Source organism: Marmota marmota, unplaced genomic scaffold, assembly GCF_001458135.2.
Source record: "Marmota marmota marmota unplaced genomic scaffold, marMar, whole genome shotgun sequence".
NCBI lineage: Eukaryota > Metazoa > Chordata > Mammalia > Rodentia > Sciuridae > Marmota > Marmota marmota.
In genome coordinates this window covers 30816867-30834025 of record NW_026000241.1, presented here as the reverse complement: position 1 = coordinate 30834025, position 17159 = coordinate 30816867, and the positions used below count along the sequence as shown (strand labels likewise).

The 17159-nt window shown below is 38.8% G+C and overlaps 1 non-coding gene across 1 annotated transcript; it reads left to right on the top strand.

Moving 5' to 3' along the window:
- Positions 1-5710: 5710 nt before the first annotated feature.
- On the top strand, positions 5711-5814 carry LOC125613840. The gene has a single exon (XR_007344438.1). It is a non-coding gene; the product is annotated as a U6 spliceosomal RNA (small nuclear RNA).
- Positions 5815-17159: the final 11345 nt, after the last annotated feature.

The window sequence follows — 17159 nt, the reverse complement described above, 5'->3', positions numbered from 1 at the left end:
GAATTTTTCTTTAAAACAAATTATAGAAGGAATTTTTCCTTTGGTGGTGTTTTTAATTGTAAATTTTAGGTTTGTTGTGTTAACTGAAGAACAATGGGTTTGTAATGGATAACTAATGAAGAGAGAGGCGTGTATATCCTTCTTCATATAATTTTGTCCTTTATTCCATGTTTCCAGTCCTCTATCTCCTCTTCTGCTCTCTTTCAGGAAAGGAGTATTCACTAATCTGCCTGCTCAGAACCAAGGGTCTTAGGATATTAACTACAACATATATAAGCGGTATATTTGCTCTTTCAGAATCCATGCACAATACACTCTCTTGTTATCTACTTCCTAAAAAAAAGTAATCTAGCTGGCTTTACTTCCTTGAAGCAGACTGACTATTCTTTATTCTCTCTCTCTTTTTTTTTTTTTTTGGGTAGGGGGAGGGGGGGGTAAGGGGAAAGGGGCGGGGTGGTACTGAAGACTGAACCCAGGGGAGCTCTATCCCTGAGCTACATCCCCAGTCCTTTATATTTTATGAAACAGGGTCTCACTAAATTGCTGAGACTGGCCTTGACATTGCAACCCTTCTATCCTGCCTCAGGATAGAAGTCACTGTAATCCTGAGTCACTGGGATTAGAGGCATGTACCACCACATCTGTCAGACTGATTATCTCTTCTCTCCATCATTTTATTAGACCAAGAAATAGGCAAGGCCAGACACAGTGGCGCATACCTATAATGGCAGCAACTAAGGATGCTGAATCAAGAGTATCACAGACTTGAGGCCACCTTGGGCAATTTAGCAAGACCCTGTCTCAAAATAAAAAAAGAAATAAATAAAAAGGGTTGGGGATATAACTCAGTGGTAGAGCACTCCTGGGTTCAACCTCCAGTACCACAAAATACACTCACATAACATACACACACACACACACATTCAAGTATCTCCTTATGTTTAGCCTTCTCAAGACAGAAATAGACTTAGAGTCTTCACTTAGGCCTTGGTATTGCAATCCTGTTCATATAGTACTGCAATACCTAATACTTATCCAGATAATTTCCATTACAATGGAAGTTTTCCATAAACACATTTAACTTACTGAAATGTTGCATATATATTGATTGTCACTTGCACTAAATACAAGTTGAAAAAGAGTTAATAAATATCAGAAAACCCAAGGAAATAATGAACAACTGATTGAATGATTTTTTTGACATAGAGTCAAAAAGAAGTAGAAGAGAGACAGAAAGGAAGAGGAAAGTTGAGGAGAGAAAAAAGTGTATGGTTTATGTGAACCATACATGTGAACAATGATGGATTTGTCAATATTCTTGAGAGAAAAACAGAATAATTAAGAAATGTCACACAAAAAAGTGACTAGCTAAACCAGATGGTTGAGACCTATAATTCCAGCAACTCCAGAGGCTGAGGAAGGAAGATTGAAAGTTCAAGGCCAGCCTCAGCAATTTAGTGAGTCCCTAAACAACTCATTGATCCCTGTCTCAAAATAAAATTTAAAAAAGCTAAGGATATAATTCAGTGGTTAAGCACCCCTGGGTTCAATCCCCAGTACCATAAATAAATAAATAGCAAGGAATGGTGGAACATGCCTGTAATCCCAGCAATTCAGGAGGCTGAGACAGGTGGATCACAAGTTCAAGGATAGCTTCAGCAATTTACTGAGACCCTGTCTAAAAATAAAAAATAAAAAAGTTTGGCAATGTAGTTCAGTGGTAAAGTGCCCTTGGGGGATTGGTTCAATCTCCAGTACCAATAATAATAAAAATGAAAAAAAAAATCAGAAATAGGTGTCAAGTACATGGGGCAATTATGGAATTATCACAGGAAATTATGTCAACGTGGTTTTCACCTCATGTTCGAAGTTTGGTTCTTATATTTTCTGTTTTGTTGTTTAAATACTGGGGATTGAACTCAGGGCTTACATATGATAGGAAAGCTTTTGACCAAAGCCACCAAATCTCACTCTGTTTTCTAAGAATACTTCCTTAAAAGTCTTTTGCTCCCCTTCCATTGTAACCTAGCTTCAACTACATTTTGCTCCATTAAGGATACTGTGAAAAGGTTCCCCATCCTGTCTCATGCCCTGAACAGTCTTGCCAGGAAACAGGAAACTTTTTTCCCATCCTGACTTTGATTTTTAAGTTCAAACACAATTCCATTGAAGTTTACTTTCTTTTTTCCCCTTCTCTGAGACAGGGTTTCACTGTGTTACCCAACCTGGCTTCAGACTCTAGCAAACAAGTGATCCTTCGGCCTTCCTGCCTTATCCTCTCTAGTAGCTGGGAATATAGGCATATGCCTGCACCAGGCTCTGAAGTGTGCTTTTCTTTTGTGTACTGTTCTTTTCATAATCTCTTCAAACAGGAACCATGAGGCAACAGTCGGAGTGGCAGGATCTTGGATGACTTTTTTTTTTTTTTTTTTTGGTACCAGGTATTGAACCCAGTGGTTCTTAGCCACTGAACCATATCCCCAGCCAGTTTGTTTTGAATTTGAGACAGGGTCTCACTAAGTTGTTTGGGGCCTCTCTAAATTGCTAAAGCTGGCTTTGAACTTGTGATCTTCCTGCCTCAAACTCCCAAATCACTGGGATTATAGGCATATCTGAATGACTATTTTAATGACATCTAAAGCCACCAAATCTCACTCTGTTTTCTAAGAATACTTCCTTAAAAGTCTTTTGCTTCCCTTCCATTGTAACCTAGCTTCAACTACATTTTGCTCCATTAAGGATACTCTGGAAAGGTTCGCCATCCTGTCTCATGCCCTGAACAGTCTTGCCAGGAAACAGATGACCTGGGTGCATGGGATCCCTGGTGACTCTGCTGAAACAATAGACCTGACTTCAAATGAGCCTATAAGTGTAGCTGCTTGTTGAGGGGTAGGCTGTGAAGTACCTCCCCACATATCCTTGAGACCACCAAGAGGAGTATCTCAGCTCTTCATTTCCTTCACTGAAGCTCAGTTATCTTTAGTTGTCTCTCAGCTCAATCATCAGCAACAGGGACCTGTTCCTGATCTCTCTCTAGAAAAACAGTGAGCAAAGAGCAGTGGGTATTTTCTACTGACTTATTTGAAGGTAACTTAAGGTCATGTCACCAGAGACTCTGCCTGGATTCCAGCTGGCTGGATTTGGCTGTCTGCCTACATAAGAAATAGGGGAGGGGCTGGAGATGTGGCTCAATCGGTAGCGCGCTCGCCTGGCATGCGTGCGGCCCGGGTTCGATCCTCAGCACCACATACAAAGATGTTGTGTCCGCCAAGAACTAAAAAATAAATAAATATTAAAAAAAAAAAAAAGAAATAGGGGAAAGATGGGGAAAAGGACAAATGAACTTCATGCAGTTTGATCAGCTGGAGAGAAGCAGCTAGACTGCTTCTTTATCAGACATCTTTATCTATTTTGCTCACTAATATACCCCAAACGCCTAGAAGAGTGCTTAGGACATGGTAGACAATCACTATGTATTTGAAAATTTTATATAATGGTAATGATTAGAAATCTCACATGGATTTTTTGAGGATGAATTTTAAATAAAAAATTAATTATCTGGGTGGGAGTATAGCTAAGTGGTAGAGCATGTGTTAGGATCCCGGTTCTATCCCCAGTACTGAAAAAAAAAAAAAGAGTCTAAATGATTAACCATATGGACAAAAAAAAATAGGAATGTTATTAGAATGCCAAAAAAATGTTTCTATACATCCAAACAATAAAAATCTGGCAGGATTGAACTGTGGAAAGACATCTAAGAACAAACACAGAAACCAGATAAGATGACCCATGTGGGTGAGTGTCGTTCTTAAGACTCTTCTAACTCATAATTAAGGGAAATAAAGAGGAGTAGGGAGCCAAGCACAATCATGAGGTGACTGCTGACAGACGGAATGCAAGAAGTCAGGCAGGCCGGCCCTGTTCCACACCCCCCCACGCAAACAGAAACATGCACCCTCGTAACAGCAGCTCTGCACCTGCTTCCGTTCAGAGAAGTCAGTATAAATAACTGGTTCAAAGAAGCAAAGAAGGCAGTGTTCCAGGTGGCCGTCCTTCCCTCCTGCTCCAGAAGTTTCTGTACAGAGTAGATCTCCTCTCCAACACTGGAGGCAGGGAAAGAGGAATCTCAAATACAGATAGAAACCGTGATCAAAAAAAGGTCCAGCCTACTGCGGTGGGGGGAGCCTGTAATCCCAGGCTCCCAGCGGCTCGGAGACTGCGGGGGCAAGGATCCGGAGTTTAAAACCAGTCTCAGCAATTTAAACGAGGCCCTGAGCAACTCAGCTAGCCCCTGTTTCTAAATAAAATACAAAAAGGGTTGAGGATGGGGCTCAGTCCTGGGTTCAATCCTTGGCAAAAAAAAATCACAAACCACACAGGGAAATAATGATTTCACTAAAGAGCAGATCCAAATAGAGGAGTAATAAGTTAAAAAAAAAAAAAAAAAACTGAATATACAAAAAGCACCAAAACTGGAAAGAAAAGAGTCAATAATAATAGGTGATAGTAAATTAATAAACAAGTTCACCAGGAAAAAGATTACTGAAGGATTTAAAATAATGCTTGGTGCATACTAAATACTATGTAAGTGTTAGTTATTTAAGCAGCAGTAATTAATAGAAAATGGAAGGTTAAAACCCTGTTCACAAAATCTCAGTGTAAGAACTTTAAAGGAAAATATCGTAAATATTACTGAAGGACTTAATGAGGATGTAAAACAAGTAGAATTATAAGTCAGGTTTAAAACTGAGAAAATAAATATTACAAAGATATTAATTCGCCTTGAATTCTTCTATAAATTCAATGAAATTCTAATTCAAAATTATCCTCATACAATTTATTTCCATAAAATTTACAAATTTTAAAATTAATCTGAAAAGTTTAAGTGGGTGACCATTGTATCCATTAAGAACCACCATCCCAATTTAAAGAACTGAGGATTCTAGATAAAACAAGTTAAAAAAAAATAGTGTTAAGTGCATGGCTGCATTAGTAAAAATCAAAGGAAATGCTTAGAAATTTAACAAAATAAAGTAAAACCAAAGTCCAAAGGGGAAAGTAAAGCCTAATATTGGGCTCTGCCCTAAGGGTTTCTGCCAATCTGGGATAATCTTGAGCATCCATTTGTATAGCCTTAGGACAAAGGACAGACAGAAGCCAAGTAGCCACTCAAGTTGGACTCCTATAAAAGCTTGAGTCAGGCTGGAGACTAATTAATAGAAACTGCTCCAGTACGAATAAACCCGGAATACATAAAAGCTACATCCTCATTATAAGGGTGAACTAAAACCTAACTAAACATACTCCTTCTCAGATTGGGGGACCACAAATTTACTATAGCTTTCAACATTGCAAATGAGGAAAGAGAAGAAAAATCATCTCCACTGAAAATTTATAACCACAAACCAACCTTTAAATATGTTTGCAAGATTGAATCCCCAAAACCTCAACCCAGAAATTTGTTTTAAAGTGATGCCTTCAGCCAGACAAGTGATGAATGCCCAGAGAGTTAAGAAGGCTGTGGCAGGAGGACCGCTCATAAAAAAATCAGCCTCAGCAAATTAGTGAGGCCCTAAATAATTTAGGAAGACCCCATCTCAAAATTTAAAATTAAAAAGGGCTGGGGATTTGACTCAGTGTTTAAAAGCCCCCTGGGTTCAATACCTGGTCCAAAAAAAAAAAAAATTAAAAACCTAAAGTTAAGCCTTTAGTGCTCACATGGGCAGCACCTATACTAAAATTGAAATTATACAGAGATTAGCATGGCCCCTGTGCAAGAATGACATGCAAATTCATGAAGCATTTAACATTAAAAATAAATAAATAAAGGGACGCTTTCATTTGTGTGTAAGAAGCAAAAAGAAAATCTTCTGTAGAGAAAAAACAACTTCAACACAGATCCCAAAGAATACACATAAATTCTCCACAAAAGAAAGTGATGGGGGAGTCAAACACAAGACAGACACTCAACACACACATGCTTGCACAGAATGATAAAGCAGGTTGCCACAAGTGAAAATCAGAACCAAAACGCAAAGATCTGATACCACATAAAATAGATCATAGCCATTGCTGCTGTTGATGTTGCTTGTGCTTACTTGGAGACATGGAAACATGACAAAAGGGGAAAAGAAAGCAGAGATGCCTGCAATGCATCAATAAATGGGGATTAATCTTATATACTTTGAGAATTCAAGTACTTAGTAATGTAATTAAGACATAGCTCTATTTCAAAGAGATCATAGTCTAACTAAAGATATAACAGTAAACGGGCTTAAATTTCTCACATAAACTGATGATATGAGACCCCCAAAGAGGATCAAGAGCCACTTTGGCCTAAAAGGCTCAGAAGCCGGTGGGACTTAAATTGAACCCAGAAGAAAGAGGTTTGTACAAATTCTTCAAAGTAGACAGATATTTCAGGAAATATGAGAAATACACAAAGGTGGAAATTCTCATGGAGTCTTCAGCAAATAGGGACAGCCCCTTTTACTGTCACCTAGTACAGTACTGTCACAAAAAAAAAAAAAAAAGAATGACAGAAAATGGAAAGGAAAAAAATTGACAACACCCAGGAAATAGACTAGAAAATGGCAGGATCACAAGTAAATGTAGTGCTGAGGCCAGTTAGTTAGCTCCTCGATTAACTGTTACTTATAAAAATAAATAAATAGTGGAAAAAATAACCACCAGCTAATCATTCAATCATGTAAATAGGAAATACGTTATGTTAGATTGGGAGTCAGGAGACCTTAAATTATCTTCCTAGATTCAATACTTGTCATCCTTGAAATTCAAATTATTTGTGCATCCGGTTTTATTTTTTTAAATTGGGGAAAAGGGAGAATTAGTGGATTCCACATTCATCTTTGCAAACCGGAAGGCAACGACAGACTGTTCGTTCCTCAAGCTGTCAGAAGAGGGCGCTCACGGTGACAGTCGGCATTCCCTTCAGTAGCAGTTAATTCAATTCTCCTCTTCTCGTCCTGAGTTTCATTTCCCAAGAAATCCACAGGATGGCAATAACACTGAACTAAAAGCAAGTTCAGAGTTGAAATTCTAGGAAACATTATTCTCCATGGCCACTGTTTATAAATTTTCCTTTCCCTGTTTTTATGAAGTCATCAAGGCCACGGAAGCTGGTGGAACAAAGGCCACACACAAAGCATGATCCTGAAGATGATGAGCCCCAGAAGAACCAAGTAGTTCTTACTGAAATACAAAGAAGTCTTCACCATTCTCATGCAACATTTACGGGGGGGGGGGGATCAAGTAAGTAATCTAAGGTGCAGAGGTAATAAGTGATCTAGCCAGAATTCAAGCTTCAGTCTTGGATCAGTGTCCAATGTTCTTTCCCCACATCAAGCGGAGAGATCTGAAAAAGACCCATTTGGCCTTCCATAGATGGTCTTCTTCACATCACCCTCCTCCTGGATCCAGGAATAAGACTATTTTACTATTTTTACTATTTTCTTTATACCTGAGAGGAAGCGTAAAATTTTTTATTCAGCCGGGTGTGCTGGTACACACCTGTAATTCCAGTGACTCAGAATACTGAAGCAGGAGGATCACAAAATTAAAAGAAGAAGAAGATTGGGAATGTAGCTCCTGATAAAGGGACCCTAGTTTCAATTCCTAGTACCCCCCCAAAAAAAAGATTTGATTAAATTTTAGCACAGGATAATGTGCATAACTTTCCTTGTTAACCTGTCAATAATAAATAATAATTTGATAGCTGCAGTAATTTTACTTTTTCAGGTATATATCAGGGTTGTTCCCATTTCTTTCCTGGTACTTAAATAGCAACAAGGAGCTGGGGATGGAACTCAGTGGTAGAGCATTTGCCTACTAGGTATGAAGCCTGGATTCAATCCACATCATAATAAATAAATCAATAAGGAAATAAAGAAAGAAAGAAACTTTTTTTCATTAGCTGCAATTTTAATTAAGGCACTTTGAGTTAGAAATAATAGAATTTCAATCAAATTGAGTTAAAGGGAGAAAAGAAGATGGCTTTTCAATGTAATTATGAGACATTTCAAAGACTCTAAAGACAAGAATCTTTTTTAAGTGATGCAGAAGATTAAAATCAAGAACCAGAAAACCATCAGGAATTACAATTCATGCAAGTTGAGCATCCTTAATCCCAAAATCTGAAATTAGAAATGATCCAAAATTCAAAAGTTTTTGAGTGTCAACACAAGTGGAAAATTCCATACCTGATTTCAAATGATGAGTCACAGTCAAAACACAGGTACAATTCAAATATTATATAAAATTACCTTCAGGCTGTATGAATAAGGTATATATGAAACAGAAATAAGTTTCATGTTTTGACTTGGCTCTCTTCCCCATTGATTCTATGATTATATGTACACATATTTCAAATTTTTAAAAAATCCAAAATCCATTATATTTCTGGCCCAAGCATTTCTTTTCTTTTCTTTTTTTTTTTTTTTTTTCTTTAACCAGGGATTGAACCAGGGGGACTTAACCACTGAGCTACATCCCCAGCCCCTTTTATTTTTTATTTTGAGACAGAGTTGCTTAGGGCTTCATTTAGTTGATGAGGCAGACCTTAAATTTATAATCCTCCTTCCTCAGCCTCCCAAACAGCTAGGATTACAGGCATGCCCCACCTTACCCCACCCAAGCATTTTTGATAAGGGTAATTCAAGGGCTAGGGATGTGGTTCAAGCAGTAGAGCTCGCCTGGCATGCATGTGGCCCAGGTTCGATCCTCAGCACCACATACAAACAAAGATGTTGTGTCCGCAGAAAACTAAAAACTAAATATTAAAAATTATCTCTCTCTCTCTCACCTCTCTCTTAAAAAAAAAAAATGGGTAACTCAACCTGTACTTCTGTGTTCTCTGGACTTTTCTCAAGACTTTTCCAGTCTGGACTTTCTAATGACCCTTCTAATGACCTGGGACTTTCTAATAAGCCACTTTCTCTTCCTCTTTAGATCCCACAGCTTCTAAATTGGCATGTTGCCAGCTCTAGTAACTACAAGACTGACCCACATCTTTGATTCCTTTTTACTAATCTGTGAGATATCACCTAGCCTGGCTAAATTCTAGAATAACTAAGTGAAAACAAGAGTGATAGTATCAAAGTACATAGATACCCAAAAAATGATTGGATAAATGTTTTTCTCAAAAATTAAAAAGTTCCTGGTGCTGAGGCACACACCTGTAATCTCAGCAACTCTGGATGCTGAGGCAGGAGGATTGCAAGTTCAAGACCAGCCTTAGGCCCTAAATAACTTAGTAAGAACCAGTCTCAAAAAAAAAAAAAAAAAAAAAAAGAGTAAAAAGTAAAAGATTTGTTTCCTGGAAAATCAGTATGAAATTCTAAATCATTTTGCATGTCCACATCCCCTTTATATTCATGGTGATAACACAACACCATAATGTGGGATGATGATTTTGTTGTTAGTCCAAAATTAGAAAATTTCAGATTTGTACTTATACCTACACCTCACTTGCCTTTCTTGCCTTTACTTATTTTTTTTGCCATGGTAAATAAAAACCAGAGCACCTGCCCCATTTTGTTTGTTTGTTTTGTTATTGTTTTGGTATCAGGAATGATTGAACCCAGGGGTGCTTAACCCCTGAACTCATCTCCAGCTCTCTTTTTCATTTTGAGACAGGGTCTCACGAAGTTGCTGAAGCTGGCTTTGAACCTGCAATCCTCCTTCCTTCGCCTCCTGAACCAGCTGAATTATAGACTTGCACCACCATGCATGGTCATTCCCAGCTTTTTAAAAAATTCTTTGAGAAGGTTCTCACTAAGCCACCAAGGCAGCCTCAAACTTGCCATCCTCTCGTGTCAGCCATCTGCATCATTGATGTTACAGATGGACTCTATCCTCCTAGCAGTTTAATCTATTTTGTATGAAATAGATTGAATTTTTAAAAATGTATGCACTGAGAGTTTGGCATGGGGATTCATGCCTGTATTCCCAGTGACTTGGAAGGCTGAGGCAGGAGCATTGCAAATTCCAGGCCAGCCTAGGCAACTTAGGGAGACCCTCAACAGCTTAGTGAGACCCTGTCTCAAGATTAAAAAAAAAAAAAAAAAAAGGACTGAGGACATAGTAAAGCACCCCTGGGCTCAAACTCCAGTCCCTCTGCCCCCACCCCCACCCCCCAGCAAATGCAGTGGAAACAAGTTTTTTTTTTTTTTTACATATAAAAAGCATGCAATGAAATGTTGGGTTTATATTCTAACAGTTTCTTTCTTAAAAACAGGAGCTATTTATCAACAGGAACTACATTTAGGTTATTCTTACATGAGATTTGAGGCATTGATTTAATGCTATGATGGATCTATCAACTAATACAAATATGTGATCACAAATTCTTTTTAGATCTAGCATTGGATAGAATGCATCAAACGCATGATAATAGACATGCACCACCATGCACTTTACCAGTTGTAATTTTTTTCTGCCATCAATTTCACAAAGTCTTAATCTAATTTTTCTCTGCCTTTTTTACCATGATAGCCTTCTTTGAAAAATACTATATTTTGACTGAAATTATCCCTTTCATCTTTCTTTTCCTTTGTCCTTCCAGTATCTTATTCCCCGCCCCCCTTTTTTTTTTCTTTTAGCACTCATTGCTCTTTGGATTCTTCTTACTCTCCAATCAACAATTGGTTCTTTCCATGCTTAACCTTGCATAGTGTGTGTTACTTATTTTCCTTTCTTTCAACAGACTGTCATTTTTTTCTTGAGTGAACAGTTGCTCATCATTCTTTTGGTGTCTTCTTTGCATCAGGCACACTGCTGGTGCTTCAGAGACTGTATTGAGGAAGGTCTAGTGATGTCGGAGGAAGCACTGAAGTGCAAGGTAGTAGGTAACGTTCCACAGAGAAGGGAAAGTTGGTGCACAATTTTTTGGTTTTTGCTTTTATGTCACCAGGTAAGCATTCTGCTGCTGAGCTATTTCCCCAGCCCTGGCAGAGAGTCTTTGTGTGTGTGTGTGTGGGGGGGGGGGTGGTACCAGGGATTGAACTCAGGGGCACTGGACCACTGACCCACATCTCCAGCCCTATTTTGTATTTTATTTAAAGACAGGATCGCACTGAGTTGCTTAGTGCCTCGCCGGGCCTTTGCTGAGGCTGGCTTTGAACTCGTGATTCTCCAGTCTCAGCCTCCATTGCTCGGCCTGACACAGAGTCTTGAAGGGATGTTGAAAGCTCTCAGATTTGCAGAGGGGAAAGGTGAAGGGGATTCAGATAAATGAAATAGTAAAAATGAGCCAGGAGCATGAAGTTCTTTATTGTCTCCAGCCAGTCTTGAGCATTTCCCTCATGTTCCACCCTTTACAATCTGAAACTACAGAGTTATATGATACCATATTGTATTAGTTAGTTTATGCAGTCATAACAAAATTCCGTAAACCCAGTACCTTTAAATTCCTTAAATAACAGGAATTTATTTGAAGTCTGGGAAACTCAAGGTCAAGGTTTCAGAGAATTCTTTTTTATAAAGACCTTAATCCTATGAGGTCCCCACCCTGCAGATCTCTGAAAGCTAACTAATTTTCAAAGGCCTCAGTTCCAAATACCACCACATTGGCACTTAGGACTTTAACATATGAATGGTGGGGTCACAGACATTCAGTCTAAAGACCTGCCATTGTTAATTTTTGATAGGCACTTCAAGGTTATTAAAGTCATTAACCATTTTTTATAGGCTACTCCTTGGAGCTTGCTGAGAGACTAATCAACATGGTCTTTTAAAAATAGTGAAAAAGAAGTTTCAGTTTAGCATGTTATTTTTTGTAGGGCTGACAATAAATAGCACTTACAACCAAGGTCTATTTTGTCTTTTGATCAAATGCATTGTATTGACCAAGGGATTTAATAAAATGATATTATTTTCTTAGTTATCTTGAAAGTTTATTAAGCATCCACAGTATTTTAGACTCTGCACAGACAGATCTGAAATACATTAAGATGACTGAGAAAATATAACAAATGTATAGTGGCCCATATTTCTTCGATATATTTAATATGTTTTATATTTTAATTCATGTTTAGACATGGAAAGATATTTGCACTATGCTTTTCTCCCTTATGTTGCTTTGTTTCCTATCCTGCCAGGTGATCACAAGCTTCAGTTGGCCTACTTTTTTTTTTTTTTCCATCCAAAGTTTTATTCAACTTGAGAAAGAACTATGTGACAGAGACAGGAGAGTTCCTGAATCCTAGTAGAGAATTAGAGTGGTGTTCTTACAGCCCACCGATCACCTGGGGTGTTCTTACACAGTGCTTATGCCTAGACCCCACCTCAGACCATTTAAGTCAGAATTTCTAAGGGTAGAGATGGTCCTTAGATAATTCAAAGTGGAAGCCCTAGTTGAGAACTTTGGGTAGGCTACACATACTTGTACATATACAGAATTTGAAACAATAGTCCTAGAATTATGAAACTGATAGAAATAAGTCTACGAACTGATATGCTCCAGTTCAGGACCCCAAAAAGACCACCAGAGACCAAGATCGATGTAAGCAGCAAAGAGGTGTTTATTGCAAGTTAGCTCAGTCCTCTGTGCACACAGCAACTGGTGATGCTGAGAGGTCCCGAGCCCAGGGATTGCAGCAGTTTTATACACTCTTTGGGGAAGGCAGGGAATTCACATACATCATTGCATCTCTTAGCAAATCATCACACACCTCGGGAAAATCAAAACAACTCTAAAACATGATTAGCACATTCACTGGAGGGAACAAGTTGGGTAGGGGTGATTGGTTAGTACAAGAAGGAGATTTGTTTGAACTAATTGGTTTAAGCCATGAGGGGTGTACCTGCTAAACTTCATGGTTTCTCAACATGTTATCAACCACCATAAACTACTGGGGGGTCATCTGGCATCCCAGGTATTTTCCCTGTCTCATGCTGATTGGTGGTTGCTAGGGAGTTGCTATGGGTCCTCACCTAGTCTAACAGAGTCAGGAACACCTGGCATGGCAGATCTCTCCTGTTATTTACAGACAAATAACTCAGCAAGGTGGCTATCTGCCTAGAAGTGCTCTGTGGGTTTTTCCAAAGACAAGGGTCACGCCCCCTTCCTTGGACAGGCTTTAGTCTGAGGTAGAGGCTGGTTTCCCAAAAATGGAGTCACACCAGTTTCTCAGAATAACCATGTCCTTCGATCCCATTCTTATTAGTTCTGTCAACCAAGCTTAGGCATCTCTGCACCCATTTTATTTTTATTTTATTATTATTATTTTTTACAAACCTAGGTTTATATCATCATTTTTATTATTTATTTATTCTAATTTGTTATACATGATGGCAGAATGCAATTCATTTCATATTACACATATAGAGCACCAGTTGGCCAACTTTCTGCTTCTAGGCCTTTTGCTTCTTGGTTCACTAGGAGCCACTTCAACTCTTTGTGTGATTTTATTTTATTGTAAATCCTAGTGATTCTGGAGGCTGAGGCATGAGGATCACAAATTAGAAGCCAGCCTCAGCAATTTAGTGAGACCCTCACAACTTAGTGAGATCCTGTCTCAAAATAAAAAATAAAAAAGGGCTGGGGATGTGGCTCAGCGGCAGAGTACTTGAGGGTTTGTTGCCGGAAAGCTCAGTCCTTGTCCCCATGACAATCCAAAGAGGACAAGGTCTTGAGAAAAAGGAAAAAAGGTTTTATTGCTTTGCTAGCAAAGGAGAAATACAGGGACTCCTGTCCCAAAGGCTGTGATTCTGTCCATATACAGAACAAGGAGCTTTTAAAGAGGTGATTCAAAGGGTACATTCCATTCAGTTGGAGTTGTAATTCATTTGTTAATTTGGGAGATAGTCATTTCTGTTATATTCTGGTACCATCCCCAAAGTCTGCATTACTTGGTTCCTATGATAGGTGTGTACAAGGACAGGCAAATCTGCCAAGGATGGAAAAGAAAGATAATCCTGTTTCCCCTGAGATTAGAGAGGGGGAGAGATTAGGGAGTAGCAGTGAAGATAAAAAAAAAATGTCCATTTTTTTTTAATAAGTTGCAGTGACAGAGCAACAAGGGCTATAATCAAAGCATAAGTAGACCACTGTTACAGGTTCAATACTTGTTACCATTAAAAAAAAAAAAATGGCCTTTGGGTACGGCCTAATGGTGATGTGCCCCTGGGTTCAATCTCCAGTACCAAAAAAAATAATATATAAACTTCTACAAATTTCTCATTATATCAGTTTTAGCTACAATGCTTTTATCTGATCTGCCATCTGAATTCCAGTTTTTTCAATTTGTTGTCAAAAGATAGGTCCTTGTCCCCAATGCCAATCCAATAACAAAGACACAATTTTGATAAAAAGGAAAAAGAGGGTTTATTGCTTTGCTAGCAAAGGAGAAACAGAGATTCCTGGTCCAAAGGCTGTGATTCTGTCCATCTGCAGGAACAGGCGGTGGGGGTGGTTTTAAAAATCTTTTTTTTTTTTTTTAGAGAGAGAGAGAGAGAGAGAGAGAATTTTAATATTTATTTTTTAGTTTTCGGCAGACACTACATCTTTGTTTGTATGTGGTGCTGAGGATATAACACAGCTCCATTGCTGTGTTATGTCCCCAGACCAGGGATTAAACCCAGTCATGCTTAAATAGTGAGCCACATCCCCAGATATATATCTCTCTCATATATATATATATTTTAATTTAGAGACATGTTGCACTGAGTTGCTTTAGGACCTGGATAAATTGTTGAGGCTGGCTTTGAACTCACCATCCTCCTGCCTCAGTTCCTGAGCTGCTGGGATTACAGGTGTATGCCAGCCCCCAGAACTTTTTATTTTTTTATCTTGAGACAGGTTTCACTAAGTGGCCCAGGCTGGCTTCAAACTAGCAATCCCTCTGCATCACCCTCCAAAAGCTAACTGGGATTAAGGCATGTGTCACTTGATCCACCTTTTTTTTTTCCCTAACCAAAGGAAAAAGAAAATAAAGAAGTTGAGAAAGTAAAGTTCCCCGGGGCACTCAAGAATCAGCAGGAAGTAATAATAGCATGGTCTGGAGGCAAAGGGCCTTCCTAAAGCTCTGTGTCTCTTTTAAAGTGTTAACCTAAAAAATGTTTGGGGAGTTACTCTGATGACTCAAAGTCTTGAAACTAATCTTGTGATCAACTGTAAAGTATTCAAATCAATGAGTGCGAGTTAGATCTACAGTGTAGGGCTTTAAACCTAGGAGAAACTAAATTAACTGTTAGGAGACATCAAACTCAATATGTCATCCTACTAGACTAGCAAAAAGATTAATAATTTTATATTATAATTCAACACTGTTTTACCTCATTCTCACTATTAATCGTTACATCTCTGTAAATATGTTCCTATTCTGTTGGCCTCTTCTCAGGATTCATCAAAAAAAACCCAAAAAACTGTTTAGCCAGAGGTGTTTTTAAGATAGAAATTATCTGAGAAGAATTAGTGCCTGGACGTAGAGGTGATATTTTCCCTGAGTTCCTCAAGAGCTGAATATATAAACTGAGCTCAAAGGATTTTTTTCTTTAGGTACTGAGTACCAAACCTAAGGGCATTCTATCACTGAGCTACATCCTCAGATTTTTTTGTTTGTTTGTTTGTTTTGTTTTACTATTTATTCTAAGATAGTGTTTCATTAAGTTGATGAAGCTGGCCTCGAATTTGCAATCCTGCCTCAGCCTCCTGAGTCTCTGGGATCACAGAAGAGGGCCATGATGGCTAATTTATTTTTCTTTTTGAAACAGGGTCTCTCTCGGTTGCCCAGTGTGGAAAGCAGGCCGTGCCCTACTCAGTTACTACACAATGTATGGAACAACAGTTTTCAGGCTTTGCCTAAACCTCCACTTTGTAAAGCAGTAGTTTGCCAAAAGCTACTCCACTCTAAGTACAACTGCCAAGGTGTAATGACTCTATACCTTATTTGTACAAATAACCACCATGTGCCTAGCACAATAAGGCACAAACTGACAAATTAATCATGCTAATAAAAATAACCAGTTGTGAATTTACTGAATTAATCAGAAGCACATGGATTCATGGGTGTATATCAAACTCATACTGGAAAAACCAGGTCCATGAGTTGATTCCACACACCAGACTACCTAATAAAGCCCATGAAAATGGGAAGCACCCTCAGCCTGGAAGCAGTAGCACCCTGGCTGTCACCTGGTTCTTGTCACAAGCCTGACCCAGAAAAAGCGCCACAGCGGACAACCTCAGAATCTCTGCCATCAGGCTTAAGCAGAGCATGGTGTTTCCTGACCATGATGACCACACACAGTCCACTCCAAGCTGACATTTCAAGCTGACACTCTGAAACTGCCATCCATCTGGATCTTGGCCTAGAATAAATTCCTGAGCTTCAACAGCTCTGCACCCTGAAGGAATTCTTCACTGTTTCCTAATCTTGTCTGATCACCTACAGTGACTTTTCATTCACATCTGCTCTCTGACTTTGCTTTCAATTCACACTGTGGCTTCCTTAACCCTTTCTTGATCTTTCTGTAACCTATGAGTGTTGTAGATATTAGGAATTAAGCAAAAGAATTTGTGTTTTCCTAGCTTATAACTAAAGGTCACGCACAAGCATTTGGAGAATGGTCATGGATAAAACGGGTATAGTTGGTATAGTCGTGAATTTATTGCTTTGTAATAAATTCGGACATTGTGGGAAGACACAAACACATTTGGTCTGTGTTAACCTGCCACCAGTGTGCTCCTCCATATTGAAACAGAGGTTTAATTTTTTTTGTCTGTTTGTGGTGCTTGGGATCAATGCATTCTAGACTGCATGCTAGGCAGGCACTCTACCACTAACCCCTGCCAGAAGTTTAATTTTTTTTTTTTTTTTTTTGGTACCAGGGACTGAACCCAGGAGCACTTGGCCACTAAACCACATCCTCAACCCTTTTTAAAATTTTATTTAGAGATAGGGTCTCACTGAGTTGCTTAGGGCTTCACTGAGTTGCCAAAACTGGCCTGAAACTTGTGATTCTCCAGACTCAGCCTTGTAGGTTGCTGGAATTAAAGGTATGCATGCCTGGCTCACAAATTGATTTTGCTTCAGTGGTAGGAGCTAAAATCTATATAGGCCTCTTATATAGACTGCACAAGTGTTTTTGGTAATTCCAGGGGGAAAAATGGCACATTTAAAGGATACCAATCATAGCCC